Here is a 21,337-nt window from a genome sequence, read left to right as displayed (position 1 = left end):
TCAATTTTATCAACCATCAAGTTATAGTGGGATAGCTGAGAGGTAATATATTTGAAAATTGCCAATTTTGAATAACACCTTCAATTGGGTTGCATTCATCAGCGAGCCTACTAATTTTTTGAAATGTTTTAAATATCATTTTATTATCAAGGTTGAATGTTTATATATCGATAGTGCCATTCACAACACGTAAGGTTGCAACAAATACATATTCACCAAATACACCATCCACCTCTTAAACTTTTTCCTTATTAATAATAATAATATAAATATGATTACTAAGACATTGTCGAACAATAAAATCACTTTTTTCTCTATATAGAATAACATAACTTAGTAATATAAACAATAAAAATTATGGTAACTTTGAGTAGCCAAAAAAAGTACCTATATATATATATGTGTGTGAATATTTAAAATTCTAATTTCTCTATAAGCCCAACTTTTCACACTACCACCTTGTTAGCTATTGTTCCATTGTTCCAACCACAACTTAGAATGGCACCCTCTTCACCTCTTTATGTAATAGGAAAAAATGATTGTATCTCAAAGAATTCAACTAAATCAAAACTTACTATCAAAAAATCCATCCTCATTTATGAGAGGATAATTATTAAAAAACACAAATACAAAAATATTTAATTAAACCTCTCTCTCTCTCTCTCTCTCTATATATATATATATATAATTTTCTTACTTTTTAGCATATATCTAGCAAGAACCATGGAAATCAACTTCCTTGAATTGCAAACATTTGTTTGGAGTCTAAGACATAGAAAAACTTTACACCTCAAAATTTTTAATTGATTATATCATTCAATATCAGGTTCACAATTTTAGCACCATTATTTTTATAAATAATTAAACATATATATATATATATCTAAATTTATCTCACATAAATCCAACAAAAACCATGGAAATCAACTCACTTGAATTGCAAACATTTGTTTGGAGTGTAAAACATGGAGAAATTTTGCATCTCAAAAATTTTAATTGATTATATCATTCAATATCATCAATAACCAGAGTTCACAATTTTAGCACGATTATTTTTATAAACATCATCAAGAACACCATTTTTTTTAAGTCTAACACAATTCAATGCTCGTCATAGTTTTACAAAAATTACTCCCCGTCATAATGTCATGATGTCGTGGGATCAACATCATGAACGTAGTTAAGTGTATTTGGGTGTCAATCATAGTTTAATTGGATAATAGTTTTCCATCTCAAGGAATTTTGATGGCCACTCAAGATATCAAATGTTCAAAAAACACACCAAACCAACTAAAACTCAACTTCTTATTTTACAAGATTCTTATGAGAATGAAATTTTTATTGAATATTGTTACATGTGTATAATTTTGAATTTGAATTTTAATAAACCTTTGCACATTAATGATTCGTCAAAATCAGCAATTCATATATAATAAGTCAAATGATAACATTTTAAATGGGTAAAAAGATAAACTTTACATCCTTGTGATCTCAATTTAACTTCCTAATAAAAAAATTATATAGATAATAGTTTTAGTTTAAGTAATTGGAAGATAAATTTTAAACTTTTTCAATTCAAAACATTCAATTGCCTAATAAGATATTTATCTATTGTGTTTTTATTAGGAAAATAGACAGAAATTTTTGTGTAAGAATCATGCATTGAGAGGGATCAAATCCCTTGAGGTGCCAACTCTTTTTTTGGAGTGTAGAATTTGAGGAAAGATTTGCACCTCAAGAGATTTTATCCCTCTCGGTGCATGATAGATCCAGAGTCAGATGGATCTAGGTTGGTTCTAGCTTAGGGCGACAATGTCACATTTTTAGATTAGCATTATTATGTATATGTTTGAGATAAACTTCATACTTTGAAATTTACATTATGTTTTCTTTGTTTGACATGACCATATCATTCTCTTCTTTAATTTAGTCTATGTTGTTTGCCTTGTATTGTTTGTACATTTGTGTTTGAATGCTTGAGTGGTTTGTATGTTTATGTGTTTGGATTTGGATGGTAATGTTTGAGAATGTTATAGTTGTTGTGTTATATTTCTATATGTGTATGTAATTGTCTATTAGTAAATAGTTGGTGAGTAAGAAGGGAGATAATCTCATCAATATTTTGCAAGAGGATTGATACTAAACAATTATTTCATTTAATTTTAGGGATCACAATTGTTGACAACTAATTAATTCTTAACATTGTCCCTCCATGTATTACTAAATATATCTTGAACAGAATTTTAATTTTAAATTTTCCCATTTACCTAAGTTTGTTGAAATGATAGATATTGTTAATAACTATAATGATGAAAAATGATGAAATAATAATTTTGAGTGCAAAGTGACAATGTAATAGTGTTGAATGACAGAAAATGTGAATAATAAGAATGTAGTCAATTACAAATTGTCTTCATTGCGATCAATCTCAAAAAAAATTCTTCTGCTATTCTTATTGTCACCCCTGTTAGTTTTTCCAACTTTTCATATCAATTATTTGAAAAAGGGAATTTGAAATCATCAATTATTCAAATCTTTAACTTGAGTTGTTGTAGTAAATATCATACCTTCTCTCTCTTGCTCTCCAATATTAATAGGTTGAATTACTATAATAGACAACTCAATGCACATTTTCAATTAAAAAAAATTGCTAAAATTGAAATCAATGCACATTGTTAATCCAATAATTTTAAAATTAATGTACCATCATACATTCAGTTACATCAAATCAAAAATCAACATCTACAATGAAATCAATGCATCTAATGCAAACAATCAAATAGGGTTAGAAAAAAAACATCTACACTGAAATTAATGCATCTAATGCAAGCAATCAAATAGGATTAGAAAGAAACATCTACATTGAAATCAAAGCATCTAATGCAAGTAGTAAAAAAGGATTAGAAATCAACATCTACACTAAAATCAATGCATCTAGTGCAAGCAATCAAATATAATTGGAAATCAACATCTACATTGAAATCAATGCATCTAGTGCAAGCAATCAAATAGAATTAGAAATCAACATCTACACTAAAATCAATGCATTTGGTGCCAGTGATTAGATAGAATTAGAAAACATCAAATGAAATTTAAAATAGTAAATACATGAAACAATTTAGCTCTATATTTAAATCAACCAAAAGTAAATGTTGAGGTATATTACTTTCATATGTCATTTGTGTTCATCCATTGAATCTCTTTCTAGACGTCAATCCAATCCTCACAATACTTCTATGCCCGCCTGCGTTTCTCGTTTCTCTTGGCCTGATGATCAAAATTTTTATATGAGTGATAATTATGGTTATTGAGTTTAACTTTGGTTTATTACATCATAGTAAATATGATATTAATTGCAAAAATATTACAAAATTACCATAATTTTGTTGAATTAGAATGTTTTTAAAGTTGATATTGTGATAAATATTTTAAAATTAATCTTTAATGTAGTTATATGTTTAACAATTTAAGAGAAAGTATTTTTCATCTTCAATCTTATTAATGTTACAAAAGTAGTAAACGCTTTCATCCACTATGATATGGGACTTGACTAATGCTCTATTTCATTATGAAGCTCATGAGATTTTTTTCTTATTTTGGAAAAAAATAAATAAATACACTATTCAAGATAAAGAGATTTTTTTTCTATTTTTTAAATTAGGGTCGATCATATCCTCATAACATCTTAATTTCCCTTTCTCTCTAACTCTTTTTCACACGACAATTTCTTTTTAAATTTTGATTTAATAATATTTCTAATATTATCATTATTTTGCAATAGCATCTCTTCCTTTATTCCCCAATGGTTTAGCCAAGATTGTCAACCACACTTGATCCAAAGGGGGTTTTGGTAAAATTTTAAAGTAATTATAAGAAGCCTCTTGTATTTCATGTTGCTTAACTTGTTCTTATAAATTAGGTTCCTAGTCATAGTGATGCTCCCAATGGGGAAAGGGATTGCTTCAATGTGGAGGAAAAGGTATGGTGTATTCCCTTTAATTTTGAGATTATAAGTTATAAAATGTTTATGCATTTTCTATATCATTTTCCATGACTCTCTAGATAACATGGCTAACTAAAGTCTCAAAAATGAGTTTTTTTTTGTTTTTAATTTTTTAATCCCATATCAAAAGACCAACTAATTTGCAATTTTTTTTCAAGCCCATAATATGCTCTCCATGCTCCATCTATCCTTTTCTCAATGCTATAATTTTGGTTGAGCTTGTGATATTGTTATGAAGGCACTTCCTTTAAGATGTTGTTTTCATATATGAAAGTATCATATGTGATATTTTTGGAGTTAATTATCCTAGATTTCATTTGTCAATATTACAATATACCCATCTTAGACTATACATCTTGGAGGATTCTTAATTGCATTCCAAAATTATAGGAACTCCTCACCACCAATCTTGGAGAATAAATCTTAAAGAGTTCTTTCCAATACAGTGTGGAATCCTCACCATAATAATAATATCAATAATGTAACAAAGAAGAGTGAAGAGTGATGAGCACAAATCTGATACATAAATATCAACAATGGGGGCATGGAGCGCAACTCCAATGCAAACAATAATAGGAGAAACTCCTCCATATATCCAAATACATTCATATCTCCAAACCGTATGTCTATGTCCTCCATAATGAATACATGATCTCTATATATACCTATCCACACCTTGCACATGTGGTCCCTTCATTATTAGGATGACCTTATTACATATACATTTACATATTACATGTAGATTTACCTCACATTTATCTCCCCTTGGATCATACCATATACATTTAACTCAATATCAGCCCCTATTGGGGTCATAACATAGTACCCTTCATCTCAAAGATTTTTCCTCAAAGCAATTTACATGTGATGAAACCAAATGATAGGGTTTCCTTCTATTTCTACATTCTTGTTGTCATTAATGATGATCCATCCATCCAAATTCAATTATTTTTAGTCATAATCCTTATGGTTGGTTGTTGCATAATTTCCTTTCATTTGATTCCATGTCATGTTGTTGTGACTTCTCAAATTTGTAGTACTTGTTGGTCTTTGATAATGTTTTGTTGAATAATGATTTGGTGATACCCTGTTTCACCAATATTGATGAGTATTCCATCATCTTCTCTGACAATGATGATATATATCTTCCTATCTTCCTAAATTTTACATCCCAAAAGTTATGGTAATTTTAAGTTAACATATCTCTAATTTAAGAAACTATTTTGGGTTATGTCCTTTTATCTGAACTTAATTCTAGTGTATCGCTACAATTTTTACCCTTATGAGTCTAAAATTTCAACCTATAATACTCTAATATGTCTTCTATACAATTACACTAGTCTGACAAAAAAATTGTTGTTCCCAATGAAAGTTATGGTAAATTACTAAAAACTTGTTGATATTTTGCCTCTTTCCTAAGAGAAAACTTGTATAGCTTGCCACATGTTTAATTCTTCAAATATAATTTTTAAATTTTTACCTAGAGTACCTCCTTATGTGTTTTCATATCTCTAAAGTTTTCATAGCTTCATGTATCACAGAAAAAATGTTATAGCAAAAGTGTCAAGCTCTCTTGTTTGAAATTGATTTCAAAATCCTTCACAAACTCTAGATTCCATAGAGTATATCACAGAAAGTATAATGAAACAAACTCTAAAATTTTAAGTAGATGTTCTCCAAGATCTTGACTTAATGTGATTGAAATTTCACTATATATGAAATGTTCCAGAAATTTTTTTATAGTGAAAAAGTCAAGCCAACAAAACTCATTATAAGAGGATTCATGAACCCTAATTTACTCAAATCATATCTCTGAAATTATAGGGAATAAATATTTGAAAATTTGACCAAATGTTCCCTAATATCTCACCTCGACATGATACAAATCTCACTCTATGAGATGTCCAAAAAATAAAGATATAGAAAAAATACCAAAACGACATATTTAAAATGATTTCAATAGAATTTAAGAACCTTAACTTCCTCATAGGATATCTCTAAAAATATAGAAAACCATGATTTTTAATTTTAATCAGATGTTCCCCAAGATTTCTCCTCAATATAGTCTAAATTTTACCATCTAAAAATAGCCTAGAAAAATTGTTAAGAGTAAAAATGCCAAGATGACTTGGTTAAAGTAGCAAAACCCTATGATCCTAAGCTCTAATACCAAATTTTATGATCCAAATACATAAATATCAGAAGTACCCACCATAAATCCACTAATTATTGATGAAAAACTCAAAACAATGATCCCTAATATGATTTTAAGGTGAAAATACTCCACTAATTATTGATGAAAACCTTAGAACAATTATCCCATCCGAACACAGAAAATTTTGCTGTCACTAAAATCAATCGAAGCCTCACTATTGTTCATGTACCATAAAAAATACCAATACCCAAAAAACTCATTTCCCTGATAAAACATGTGCCAAAATAGTGAGAAAAATAAAGGTGCGAACTAGGGTGGAATCTCTCACCACCGAAATTGACTAGAAGTAAAGGGGTGTTATAATCGTCAGAGATAATGTTCAAGAACAATTGAGTTGATCCACCTTGATGCTCAAAATCAATCCAATCATCCTATATTTATAGGCTTCCTTAAATGGTTAAGTAAATCTTGCTCAAAACCCCAATTCTAGATTTTTTCCTAGCTACTTGGAAACTTACCCAGCAATGTGTATTTTTTGGGTTTTCCCCTTTTTAGGTGGACTATAGCCTATGGGGATGGATAGGATAATGATTCATATTTGTGCTCAATTAATTGAGAACATTACAGTCCCCCTACCCGAAATTTTTTGCCCTCAAGCAATTGCAAGTTTGGGTGCTACAAAATCGACTTTCCTTCCCACATCACACCCTCCTCTGGTAAATTCTTCCATCTAATGAGTCATTTTGGAATTACTCTTTCCCTTAAATTCTTTTATCACACAACTATGATCATTTCCATAATTAGTTCCAATTGTCCCTCTTCATCTAATGGTGGTGATTCGATAGAGGCAGTGGCCTATTGAACGACAACCTTCTTGAGGAATGACATGAAATACATTGTGGATTTTGTTATCACTTGGTTTCTCCAACTCATTTTCCACCTCGGAAACTCTATGGATAACTTTGTAAGGCCCATAAAACCTCGGCTTCAATTGTTCTACTTGGCTCTTCTTGGCTGCAGAATGTTTATAAGACTGCAATTGTAAAAAAATAAGGTCTACTATCTCAAAATTACACCATGTTCATGCTGATATGCATACAATTTCTGTCGAGTTTGAGAAACATGTATGCTTTCCTTGAGTACCTTAACAATGTCCTAACTTTCATGTATCCTATCTCTGGAAATAGGTGCCTTGCTGTCTCCAAAATTTTTGTCAATGAAGGACCATGCATCATACCCATACAACACTTTGAAGGTTGTCATCCCAATGGATAAGTAGTAGGTGGTGTTGTAGAAATTTTCTCCAAGGTACAACCACTTAATCCATGCCTTCTGCTAACATGTCACATAGTTCTGCGGTACCCTTCTATCCAATTATAATTTATGTCTGACCATTGGTTAGAGGGTGATAGCTATTTGTAGGGGTCAATTTAGTTCCCACTAGCCTGAAAATATCCTGCCAAAATGCGCCCATAAATCTACTGTGACAATTTTTGACTAAATTCTTGGGTAGCCTATGCAGTCAAAAGACTTCTTTGAAAGCCAATTATGCAACTTGTTTAGCCAAATAATAAGTTGAGATGGAAAAGAAGCGTGTGAATTTAATCATCTTGTCTACCACTGTGTAGATGTAATCCTTCCCTTGCACTTTGGGTAACCCTTTGGTGAAATCCATCGAGATGTTGTCGCATTTTTTTTTTTCTGGGATTGGTAGGGGTTGGAGAAAACCTATAGGATGTGTATGCTCAACCATATTTTGTTGTCTTATCATGAATTCCCTGGTGTATTTCATCATATCTTCCTTGATCCCTTTGCAAGAGAATTGTTCCTGAATCTTTCGATATGTCTTAAATAATCCTTGATTCCTAGCCAAGGGAATATCATGTGTAGCCTTCAAAATCTTTTTCCTGATTGTAGATTCAAGAACCATGCATACCATGTCTTTATAATAAATGACTACATGAATTATTTTGCACCTATCATCCAGAATGATCTCATCGATTAGTGCACAGGTAAATTGGTTCTTGGCATACATTGTTGCAAGGTGTGCCTTCCAATCTTTTGTGAGTTCCATAGGGCACATGTTGTTGGTTTCCTAGAAAGTGCATCAGCCACAACATTCTTCGTTCCCTTCACATACTCAATATCAAATTCATAAGCTTGGATCATTCTTACCCATTTATGTTTCCACTCATTAAGGTCCTTTTGCCCCAAGCAATGACACAAGTTGTTGTGGCCTATCCTAACTATGAACCTATTTCCAACCAAATAGTGTCTAAAATTTGCCAAAGCAGGCATGATAGCAAACATCTCCTTCTCATATATGGATTAAAGCTTCTTTGTGTCCTGAAGCTTCCAACTTTTGAATGTGATAGGGTGACTCTTTTGTTTTAAGACAACCTCTATTCCTTCCCCTGATGCATCAAATTCCAATATGAATGGTTGACCAAAGTCAAGAAGAGCCAAAAATGGACATGACCTTGTTATTTCTTTGAACTCGTTAAACGTTTTATCAGATTCCTCTGTCCACCTGAATTATCCCTTTTTAGTCAATTTTGTCAAAGGTGCACTTAACTAAGAGAAACCCTTAACCAACTGTCAGTAATAGGTACAGATCCTGAGGAACCCACATAATTTTCTTAGGGTTTTAAGTGTAGAGGAGTCCAATATTAGCATAGTTTTCTCCTGATGAATCTATATCCCTTTGTGCTAATTATGTGTACTAAACAAAGAACATATGTCACCCAAAACTCACATTTTAACGCTTTGGAATAGAGGGATTCCTCTTACATAATGCTCAAAATTGTATCCAAATGCCTCAGAGATCATACCATGTTCTCATGTAAATGATAAGGTCATAAAAGAACACTAATAAAAACTTCCTTAGCTTCTTGTTGAAGATACTTTTCATACAAAATTGGAAGGTAGTGGAGGCGTTGGTTAGCCCAAATGACTTGGCCAAAAATTCAAAATGGCCATAGTGACATTGAAATGTTGTTTTTGGCACGTCCTCTTCTCGAACTTGGATTTGATGGTACCCTGAACATAAATCAATTTTTGAAAAGCAAACTGCTCCGTGAATTTCTTCTAGTAATTGACCAATCCTGGGGACAGGGCACCTATTTTGGATAGTTTTCATGTTGAACACTCAGTAATCAATGCACATTTTCCATGCATCATCCTTCTTCTTTACCATGACCATGGATGAGGAAAATGGACTCAAGTTAGGTCTAATGTGGCACATTTCTAACAGTTGGATGGTATTTTCTATTTCATCCTTGAATTTCTTTGGGTGTAAGTAAGCATCGTGATCACAGGATTAACTCCTTCCAGTTTTATAGTGTGCTTGAATCCTCTCTTAAGAGGCAATCCTGGAGGAATATCACCAAACATTGAAGCATGCTTGTCAATTATTTGTTGAATATCTGTGTTGTACTGTGGTTTATCACTGTTAGGTACCTTTTGGCTCATGATTCTGCAATTTGTTGCATATGTGACATCGTCTTGCTTGAAGTAGCTTCCATTCTTCTAGCTAAAACAACCTATGGCCCACCATTTTCCATGCCTCTCAAGACTACCCTACTACATTTTGGTGCTTTAAATTCCATCTCTGGTGCTTTAAATTGGTAGTCCTTTATGAGCTTTCCCAATGAATACAACCATTAAACCCCTAATACCATATTGATATCTACAATATTTGTTACATAGAAATCACTAGTAAAAGTATAGTTAGTGAGAGTTACGCTCAAACCTAGGATCATGTAGAAATTTCACCTGTAGAACAAACCGATATGTGCAATGTCCTAAAGCATAATACTTGTTCTACTTCTACAAAACATTAAGTAGAAGCATAATCGAATTCATGAGCAACATCAAGTAGAAACATGCATAACTGATCAAGAGAAATCAATCACACATAACACAATATATATCTAGGGGAAAGCACCAGCATAAAACCCCAACCATGTATTATCAATCAAGTGGAAATCCTCTTCAACATACAAAAAGAATAAGCTCAATAGCTATCATGCTGTCTCTGTACTCTGATGATCTTCAATTAGAAGATGAAAATCATGGACTACCTAGGCCTCAATATATAGGCCACAAGTCCTCCAATCTCCTATAATAGATCCTTCTCCATGCAAGGAATACTTACTAGAAATATCCAAGCATCTGATAGTACACTGTCCCACATCTAATCTCAACTGGATCTCTGACAGAACTGACATGAAATAGTTATCCATAAGTGAATCCTCAGTTATCTAAAATAATAGTTGTCACATGGATGCAAGCATTAACAAAATATATTTTATTATTTTAACAACTTGTTAAAATAATCTAACTGGACTTGACTAGTTAGAACTAAGTCAACTGATTCTCTCATTATAGAACTCATACTTATTCCCTCAATCAGTGGAGGAAATTAAGGATAAATTCCTCAATCAGTGGGACAACTCATGTGCATGCTCACAAAGACTTCAAATTCGAATTTCCTTAACTAATTAACTCAACTGAATTAATTAATTAATATTTCCTACTACTGTTAAGACCAAAATTAATTTTACTTCCTATAGATAGACTAGGGACTGCTATAAATAGGAAGGGACCCAGAAATGCTATTTTTAGAACTTTCTATTTTTAGCAGTTTCACCTCACACCCAAGGTGGCCAATGACCTCACTGGCCAAACCGCTATTTTTTGACATGCTATTTTTAGGAGTCCTATTTTTAGCACATTCTAAATTTAACATTTCTTGTTGCACATTTTCCAACAGATCATTTCAGTGAAATCCAAGTTGTATGCATCCGCAAATACTAAATACAAGACTTTGAACTCTTTAGTGGCAAGTCCTCTCCTAGGCACCAGTGATGCATAAATGAACTTGTGTTTGGCTCCTCCATCAATTAGTGTTGTGATGCATTGTACCTTGACAACTCCCATGACCTTAAAGGTGTAATACTTGGGTGTGCTGGAAAGGGTTGCAATATTGACTTGGGGACAAAACTTCTTTTCTCCACTAGCCCTTTCTTCACCTTTTGCTTCTTCTGGTGATTATTCCTTGTGACTGCTAGGTTTTTCTTCTTCTTTTACTTCCTTATGAGGTGGCTCTTCTTCAGTACTTAGAGTGGTCCCTTCTTCTTCTTCGTCGACTGAGAGCACTTAAATGTAGTGAATCTTCCCCTTTCCCAAACAGTGATGTATAGGTTCCCATGGTTCCCAACAAATAAAATGTAGCTTTTTCCCCCTTATTTCAGTTCAAGTCTCCACATCTAACATGTCCCTTTAGGGAAAATCACGTTAAGGGGCCTTCTTCTCCTTATATTTTGGAATAATGAAAGGTTTGGGAGGGGATTTAGACTTGACTATTGCATTCCCCATATCACGAGTTTTCTTAATAGCCTCTTGGAGGGACGTGGGGTTGAATGCCTTTACCCAACCTTGTATTGGTTCGGATAAAGCTTCCGCAAAAAACATGACTAATATTTCTTCAGATATATATGTTACCATGATAGTGGTACACTCAAATTCAGAAATGACTTCTTCATGCGAGCCCAACTACTTGAGAAGTGCCAATTTTATGAAGTGGATGTCTTGGTTCTTTCGATCAAATATTTCTATTATCCTTTGCATAAAATATTCATAGGAAGTAATGTCGGCATGCCCCAATGTTACTAAACCATGATACCACCATTCATATGCTTCCCCTTCTAGATGCAAAGTGGAAAACTGGATCGCATTTGCATCTGGCATATGGTTGAACCTAAAGTAGGTGTCCAATTTTTCACCCAAGCTCTTGTTGTACATTTAGATGATCCATCAAATCAGGGAAGGGAAATTTTACTCACCTTGCGTATTAGATTTGAATTAGGTTGTCCCCTAGGTCTATTTCTCAATCTAAAATAATGGTATTAATTGAAGTTCATAGCAGCTCACGTGTTTCCTTATAGAACTGCATATTCCTGAAAATAACCATCCAATAGTATGTTTGGTTCAACAACATCATGGTTTGAAGAACTTGATTATTTGTGAATAGAGGAAGCAATGGTTGGTGACTCCTTCTATTGGTTTCTGTGGTGTTAGGAGGACTAGGTTTATGACTCCTACTCCCTTCCATGTTAGTTTTGTTGTTGCAAGAAAAATTTTCATTACCTATGAGATGAGTCATCACTTGACCAAGTTGTAGCTAACCCTAGGCCAAGGTGTGCATTATTTGTTCTCCTTGTTGTTTCCCCTATAATATTAAATTTGAGATTTTTGTCTATCCATTTATCAACACATGTAAGAGATCCTTGGTGTTTAGATCTCCTCATTCCTCCTTACCCTCCATGATTTCCCTTCGATTACCCTTATTCTTCTTGACTGCAAGGTTACTTGTATTTCCTAGAAACATGCACAAAACTCACAGGTTGGCAGGATTCTAGTGCTTTGATACCACTGTAATATACTAAGGTGATTTCCTCCTTAGGCTTCCAATAGTAATAGACTTTTTTATTTTTATTTTTTTTAACAATAAAATTCAACACAACAATTTATTTCATCCCAAATGATATGATAACATTAGTGTGTATGATTCAAAAATATAAAACCCAATACTAAAATAAATACCATCGACAATTTTCAACGGAACCATATATGTATTCAACCATTCATCAATGTTAAGTCATGCCCGATAATTCGGTCAAAGAATCCCATGCGGCATATGACCGAGATATTGTAATATTTAGTTCTATACCATAGATATGACTATGATCATCAATAATAGACTAGAGACAAAATTTAATGAAATACCCTAACCAATTGTTGGATCAATTCGTAGTGAAGAAACTTGTGCAATATTCACCCAATCAAGCTACCTCGGGCCTACATAAGGCTTATTTTGAGTCTTCTCACATTCTTCGGTCCTTATCAAGTTACAAGAATATGCAAGTTCTTCTTTGTATCTACTACAATATGTCCTCACTTATACAGAGACATAATTTTCCTCCCAGATTGGAATGAATTGTTGACAGCAGAGCCACAATTTTCTTCCTTTGTCACCTCTCTACCTCACATTGGCAACGGGGGCATGAACCTATGAGAACAGTTGAAAATATCTCACTGCCCAATTAATATGTTGATGTTTGTCTAAAAAATTCCTTGGATGTCACAACTCCAATTCAGACATCCCTTTCTGTATTTAATCACTAGATCTGTGGTTAACTTACGAAACCACAACAGTCATAGAGAGTTCAGGGTTCCAAATCCTGTTGTTCGATATCACCCAAAAAACTGTGAAACGTCGTTACAAGGATCCCTAATCCCATGCATAGTTAGCAAACATTTTTTCTTCACTCTGACATCCAATTTACTCCACAATACTTCTATAATTGAATGTTTATCCCTTCACTATGCCAAAATATGATTTTAGGGTGACAAGACTCTACTACTTTTTGATCAAAAAATTAGAACAATGATCCCAGTTGAACACATAAAATTTCATTATCACTAAAATAAATGGAACCCTCATCGCTCTTTAGATGCTTCCTACACCATATAAAATACCAATACCCACATAACTCATTGTCGAGATAAAACTTGTGCCATAATAGAGAGAAGAATAGAGATGTCAAATAGGGTGGAATCTTTCACCTTTGAAATTGACAAGAAGTAAAGGGGTATTAAAACCCTTAAACCTAATGCTCAAGAACAATTGAATTGATCCACCTTGATGCTCAAAATGAATCCAACCCTCATCCATTTATAGGATTCCTTGAGGGGTTTCATCTTCATAAATGGTTGAGTAAATCTTACTCAAAACCCCAATTTCGGGATTTTTTTGCCCAACTGCTCGAAAACTTTCCAAACAATGGGTAATTTTGGTGTTTTCCCCTTTTTAGGTAGATTATAGATGATCCAGCTGAATATTTCCACCTATTCTACCTAGACCTCTAGTCGATTTCACCTGTTTCCTTGTTTATTTCAGCATTTACTATTTTTAGTAGTTTTTTCGAGTCCTAAACTTCTGGAGCAGTTTTGACCCCCTAAGCGAAATTTTTTTGAGGTCTGCTACAGGCCAAAATCCATAGGAAAGGGTCTAACACAAATATTGTAGTACTTAAGGAGACATTTCCAAAAAGGTATCATATGCGCCAAACGAAGATAATATGACCAAGTTACAACCCCAGGAAGTTGGCTGCCCAAATAACCCCAACGGGGCCCACAAACTCTTGGCGTTACGTCTCATGGGGTAAGGGTTTTGGTTGTTTAGGGTTTTCTCTTGTTGTTCTATAATAAATAGGCCCTTGAGCCTCATTGTAAAATTCAAAGACATGTAGCCACCACATCTCTTCTCAGAGATAAGCTACCATCGCCCAAGCTAGTTTATTTCCATTTTGTTTGTAAGCATATTTCAGTATTCTGAGATTAAAGAAATGAAGTGTTACTTCTACTTCGTCTCTGTATTTATGGCTATATATGTAATTTTTTACGTTATTGTTTAAGTTCAGATCAGTTGTATCAGAGCAGTTTTCTCATTCTCTGTTTTTCTTTGCATGTCCCCAACAAGGTCAGGGTATAAGGAGTTAGGGCTTGATTTGGTTGAACCCTTACAAGACTAGCCTCAGAAACCCCAAAGACCTCCCATGGTGGAAGAAAATAAAGACGAGGGGGTATGAGATCCTTTCAAAATATTACTTGAGGAAGCCCTTGAGCGACGAAGGAACGGGATGATGGACAACTTTGCCCAGATCCTTTGACGACTACCCACAGGTGAAGTATCTTCATCCATTAGCCACTCTGGAGGTGCCACTCTTTTTAAGGTACAAGTTAACTTTGATATTCCCATATTTGATGGCCATATAGATGGAGACACCATAGATAAATGGTTGAATCTGTTGGAAGGATATTTTTCAATTCATGACTTTTTCAATCAGGAAAATATTACTTTTGCACTTCTCAAAGTTGCCCCACACGCCAACGACTGGTGGGAAACCTACTATGAACAAAAGGAAGAGAGTGAATCCTCACTTTTTTCAGTCATGGCCACTTGGGATTCTTTCTGAGACGCCATCAAGGAATAATATTACATTGTTGGGATCTATGAAGATAAATACATAAACTGGACGATGCTACGACAGAGAAGGGACCAAGATGTGTCGGAATTCAAAAATGTTTTTCCATACCCTCTGCACGAAGTTGGGTATCAAGGATTATGAGTGGAATTTGGTACTCAATTATTGTGGATGTCTACACATATGTACATATAGAGCTCCACGCGCAACACAAGTGTCGGGCCAAGAAGTCATTAGTGACAGAGCTAAAGGCTTCTGAATTAGATGCAAGTTTCGACTCTGAGTCAAAACCTAACAAGGGGAATGACAAAGGGAAGCACATCATTATGCAGAGCCTAGTGCCACAGTGGCCACCACCAAAATCCAGAAAAATGAGCCTGAATATCCAGAGGACGAGGAACACCTCTTCCACTCATAGATGTGGGTGAAAGGTTCTCTGTTGAAGTTCATTATCGATAGCGGGAGCCAAAAGAACCTCATTTCAGTAGAGGTCATGAAGCAGTTGTGCCTACCGACGATAGCACATTCGCAACCATACACCATTGGTTGGCTTCACCAAGGATGAGATCTCCACATCAACCAACAGTGTCACCTTCCCTACAACATCAAGCCCTTCACAGATAAGGTATTGTGTGATGTTTCTCCTCTTGAAGTTTGTGATGTATTATTAGTACAATCATACTTGTGGAAGTGACATGTTTTATATGAGTCTAGACTTCGCTCTGTGATTATTACTTTGGGAAATAAGTTCTACACAATACTAGAGATAGCCCCACCTACCGCCATCTCTTTGATCACTACAAAGAAATGCAATAAGATTATTTCCCAAACTAGGAAATTTGTTTTCCTTATGATATGCCCATAGGGCAAGAAGAAGGTTGTGGTCATGGCTTCTAGACAGGGTTCCACTGAGCAAAAGTAGTAGATGGATAAGGTCGTCGAGGAGTATAGGGACATTTTCGCCTCACCTATTGGGGTACCTCTACACTGTCGGATCAAGAGGTAGATTAAGGAGTTGTTGCATAAAGGGCTCATCAAGACTAGATTATCACCCTTTTGGAGCCCAATTGCATTTGTACAGAAGAAGGACAATACTTGGAGACTTTGTATTGAATATCGAGCACTAAACAAGATCATTGTCCAGAATAGGTACCCAATCCCACAGATTGATGACCTTCTAGACTAGCTCAAGGGGGCCAAATATTTTAGCACAATTGACTTGAAGTCTGGCTATGAACAGGTGCCTATTGAACCCTCTGATGTGTGGAATATTGCCTTCTAATCCAAGGAGGGCCCTTTTGAATGGTTGGTAATGAATTTCACGTTGACGAATGCCCCCACAACCTTCATGAGATTGATGGACAAAATCTTGCGACCCTTCACCAATGCATTCATGGTGGTGTATTTATAACACATCTTGATCTTCAGCTAGAGTTGGGAAGAGAACCTCCACCATATTTAACAGGTCCTTCAAACCCTGCGACAACACATACTGTGTGCCAATTTAGAGAAATGCGGTTTGGCATGACCCGGGTTCAATATCTGGGGTACATCATTGTTGAGCAAGGTGTCCATGTGGACCCAGGAAAGATACAAATCATTTGGGATTGGCTAGCCCCAACCACTCTAACATAGCTCTGCAAATTTTTGGGTCTTGCCAATTTCTACTATAGGTTTGTGTTGAGGTTATCTCATATCACTTGGCCTTTAAGTCAAGTCACCAAGAGTGTAGCAAAAGCCAAGTTTTTTTGGTCTGAAACATAACATAAGGCATTTTTCGAGTTGAATCATCGCCTCTTCTTTGCACCAATGCTCACATTATGATACCTACGGCAACCATTTGAGATCATTGAGATAGACGCCTCTAACTATGCTATTGATGTGGTTCTTTCTCACCAGGGGCATCTAGTGGCTTACCACAGAGAGACACATTCAGACACAGTCTGAAAGTATCCCACTTACGACAAAGAAATGTATTCCATTATATAGGCATTCCTTCAATGGAAGCATTACATTTTGGGGAAGGAAACGGTCATCCACACAGACCACTGACCCCTGCAGTTCATATGGACACAAGGGAAGTTGCAGAATGATTGCCATCAGAAATGGTCCACCTACCTGCAAAATTTACATTTCGACATTAAGTACAAGAAGGGAAACACCAATAATGTTGCATATTGCCTCAGCCAACCACGATTCATGGAGTTGATCACTCTACTTGACTCATGTGGGCACGCGACTTTGAGGTGGCCGCATCTTTACTAGAGCGATCTAGAATTTTGCAACACATATCAAACACTCCTGGAAGGGAAGAAAGTTCCAAATTTTCACCTTCAGGATGCACTGTTATATCACCTGGGACACATATGTGTTCCTTCAAGTGAGCGTGCCAAGATGATTTGTGAAGTGCACTACAGTCGGGTCGCTGGACATTTCAAAGTAGAGAAAATAGTGGTGGTATTGCAAAAGTATTTTTATTGGATGAAACTGCATCAGGATGTTGGGAAGTACATTAGATATTTCACTACCTGCGACATTGCCAAACTAACCATCAAGAAGCAAGGCATATATACTCCTCTACCTACTCCTATTCGACCTTGGGAATCTATCTCCATGGATTACATGTCGGGCCTTCCTTCTACTAAGCATGGAAATGAATAGATTTTAATGGCCTTTGACATATTCCCTACGATGGCCATCATGACGGCTTGTAAGAAGAGTATCATAGTAGAGGCCACTACTAAGCACTTCTTTGAGTGAGTGTGGGTACAATTTGGGATCCCATAGTCCATTGTCTCATTTCAGGACAACAGATTCCTGCGTGCATTTTTGCTTAGTCTCTAGTTGATGTTGGATACAAAACTTACTAATTCCACGACTTTCCATCCCCAAACTGATGGCCAAACAAAGGTTTTCAATAAGATTATCGTACACATTATGTGCATGTACAACTTGAATCATCCATGCACATGGGATGAAAGTCTCGCCTATGTACAATATAGCTACAATAGAGCTCTCTACAACTCAATGGGCCACAATCGCTTTCAGGTAGGGCTGGGATTTCAAACATTATGTCCCATTGAGGTGGCCATACCATTTGCAACCACTCAAGAAGATTCAACTCACTTCCAGTCTGAAGTCAACACGGCTAATAACTTCATTGAGCGAATTCAAGACATTCGCCTACAGGTCCATGATATATTGGACAAAGCCAATGCTAAGTACAAGTAGTGCCATGATTAGCATTGAGTGTTGCACAAGTTCCAAGTGGGCGACAAAGTTTGGCTATATTTGCATAAGGAGTGCCTCGCTGGACCCCACCACAAGTTTCACCTACTCTGATATTGGCCATACACCATCACCAAGGTGATCGGTGACAATGCCTTTGAGCTCAGCATCCCACTGTTCCTTTTTTGCATCTAGTATTCAATGTACACCACCTTCGGTCATACTTTCCACCATTGTTGGACACATCCGACATTGCAGAACAACTCACACCGACAGATCTCAACCCGTACTGAATGGAACAGGCCACAAATTATTAACTCATGGGCACACAAATCAATAACACTTGTCAACAAAGGATCCATATATATCCAGTTGTCAAAGAAGTCCAATACCTTCACCAAGGCAAGTGGTTCACCAGGGACCAAGTTCAACATGAATTTCCTCACCTCATGGAGGATCTGCATGCAATTGGGACCATTCCTTCCTAAGGGGGGAGGACTAATCCAGGTGGATCTTGGTGGCCACCAGCCTATTCCACCTAGACCTATAGTTTGTTTAATTTGTTTCCTTGTTTATTTCGGCATTTAATATTTTTAGCATTTTTCAAGTCCTAAATTTCTGTAACAGTTTTGTCCCCCTAAACAAATTTTTTTTAAGGTCCATTGCAGGCTATTTTTCATAGGCAGGGGCTTGTTGCATATATTGTAGTACTCAGGGAGACCTTTCCAGAAAGGTATCGTACACGCCAAATGGGGATAATATGACCAAGTTACAACCCAGCCAATTTGGCTACCCAACTAATCCAAACGGGGCCCACAAACTCTTGGCGTTACATATCCTAGGGTGAGGGTTTTGGTTGTTTATGGTTTTCTCTTGTCGTTCAATAATAAATAAGCCCTTGAGCCTCATTGTAACGTAGTTTAGAGGCATGTAGCCACTACATCTCTTCTCAGAGATAACCCACCATCGCCCAAGCTAGTTTATTTCCATTTTGTTTTTAATCATATTTGAGTTTTCTAAGATTAATTAAATGAAGTGTTACTTATGCTGCATCTCTGTATTTATCATTATATCTGTAATTTTTTTTGTTCTTTTTTAAGTTCGGATTAGCGGTATCAAAGAAGTATTCTCATTATTATTTTTTTCATTGCATGTCCCCAATGAGGTCAAGGTATAAGGATTTAGGGCTCGATCTGGTTGAACCTTTGCAAGATTAGCATCATAAACCCCGACGACCTCTCATGGTGGAAGAAAAGAACGATGAGGGGGCAGGAGATCCTTTCAAAACATTGCTTGAGGAAACCCTCGAGCGATAGAGGAACGTGATTATGGATAAATTTGCCCAAATCTATTGACAACTACCCACAAACGACACATCTTGATCCAACAACCACTCTGGAGGTGCCACTCCTTTTAAGGTACAAGTTAACTTTGATATTCCCATTTTTGAGGGCTAGATAGATGTAGATGCCATAGATAAATGGTTTAATCTATTGGAAGGATATTTTTCAGTTCATGACTTTTCCAATCGAGAAAAATATTACTTTTTCACTTCTCAAAGCTGCCACACACGTCAAGGACTAGTGGGAAACCTACTGTGAACAAAAGGATGAGAGTGAATCCTCATTGTTTTCAGGCGCACCCACTTGGGATTCTTTTCGAGACGTGATCAAGGAACAATATTACCCTGTCAGGAGCAATGAAATACATAAAGTGGATCACACTATGACAGGGAAGGAACCAAGATATCAGGAATTCACAAATGTTTCCCATACCCTTCGCATTAAGTTGTGTATGAAGGATTATGAGTGGAATTTGGTACTTAATTACCGCGGTTGTCTACATAAGCATATCCAAGACGAGATGGATTTCCTAAACATCTCCTCACTCAGCACAACATATCGATACACTATTAAGATTGAGTAGAAGTTTAAACAGAAGAAGCGAGACTTTGGATCTTCAAATCCGAAGCAAGGAAAAGGAGCCCCCAAACCATAGAGCAAAGGCTAAATCCAAGGAGGGGAAACCTAGGACAACCCATAGAAGTCGCAAGCAAAGAAAAACACCACAAAGCCAAATAAGGACGTGGCAAAATGGTGTGAGTTCCATAAGAGCTCTGCTCACAACACAAGTGAGTGTTGGGCCAGGATGTCACTAGTTACAGAGTTGAAGGCTTCCAAATTAGACTCAGGTTCTAACTCTGAATCATAGCCTGACAAGGGGAATGATAAAGGGAAGGAGATCATTGATGCAGAGCCTAGTGCAACAGTGGCCACCACCAAAATCCAGAAAAATGAGTCTGGAGATCCAAAGGAGGGGGAACGCCTCTTAAACTCACATATGTGGGTGAAGGGTTCTCCCTTGCAGTTCATTGTCAACAACGAGATCCAAAAGAACCTCATTTCACTAAAGTTCATGAAGTTGTTGGGCCTACAGACGACAACACATCTGTAATCATACACCATCTGGTGGCTTCACCAAGGACAATATCTTTGCATCAGTGAGCAGTGTCACCTTCCCAACAACATCAAGCCCTTCACAGATGAGGTACTATGTGATGTTGCTCCTCTTGAAGTTTGTGAGGTATTATTAGGACAACCATACTTGTGGAAGTGACATGTTGTATATGAGTCTAGACCACACTCTGCGATTATTAATTTGGGTAATAAGTTATACACAATACCATAGGTAGCCCTGCCTACCACCATCTCTTTGATCACTACAAAGCAATGTAGTAAGATTATTTCCTAGACCAGGAAATTTGTTTTCCTTATGATACGCCCACAGGGAAAGAAGAAGGTTGTGACCACGGCTTCCAGAGAGGGTTCCACCACATAGAAACAACAGATGGATAAGGTCATGGAGGAGTATAGGGACATTTTCACCTCACCTACTGGGGGT

This window comes from Pinus tabuliformis, chromosome 4_2 (genome assembly GCF_031772625.1).
Source record: "Pinus tabuliformis cultivar Carrire ecotype Pingquan chromosome 4_2, CPIR1, whole genome shotgun sequence".
Classification (NCBI taxonomy): domain Eukaryota; kingdom Viridiplantae; phylum Streptophyta; class Pinopsida; order Pinales; family Pinaceae; genus Pinus; species Pinus tabuliformis.
This window is presented reverse-complemented; position numbering follows the sequence as displayed.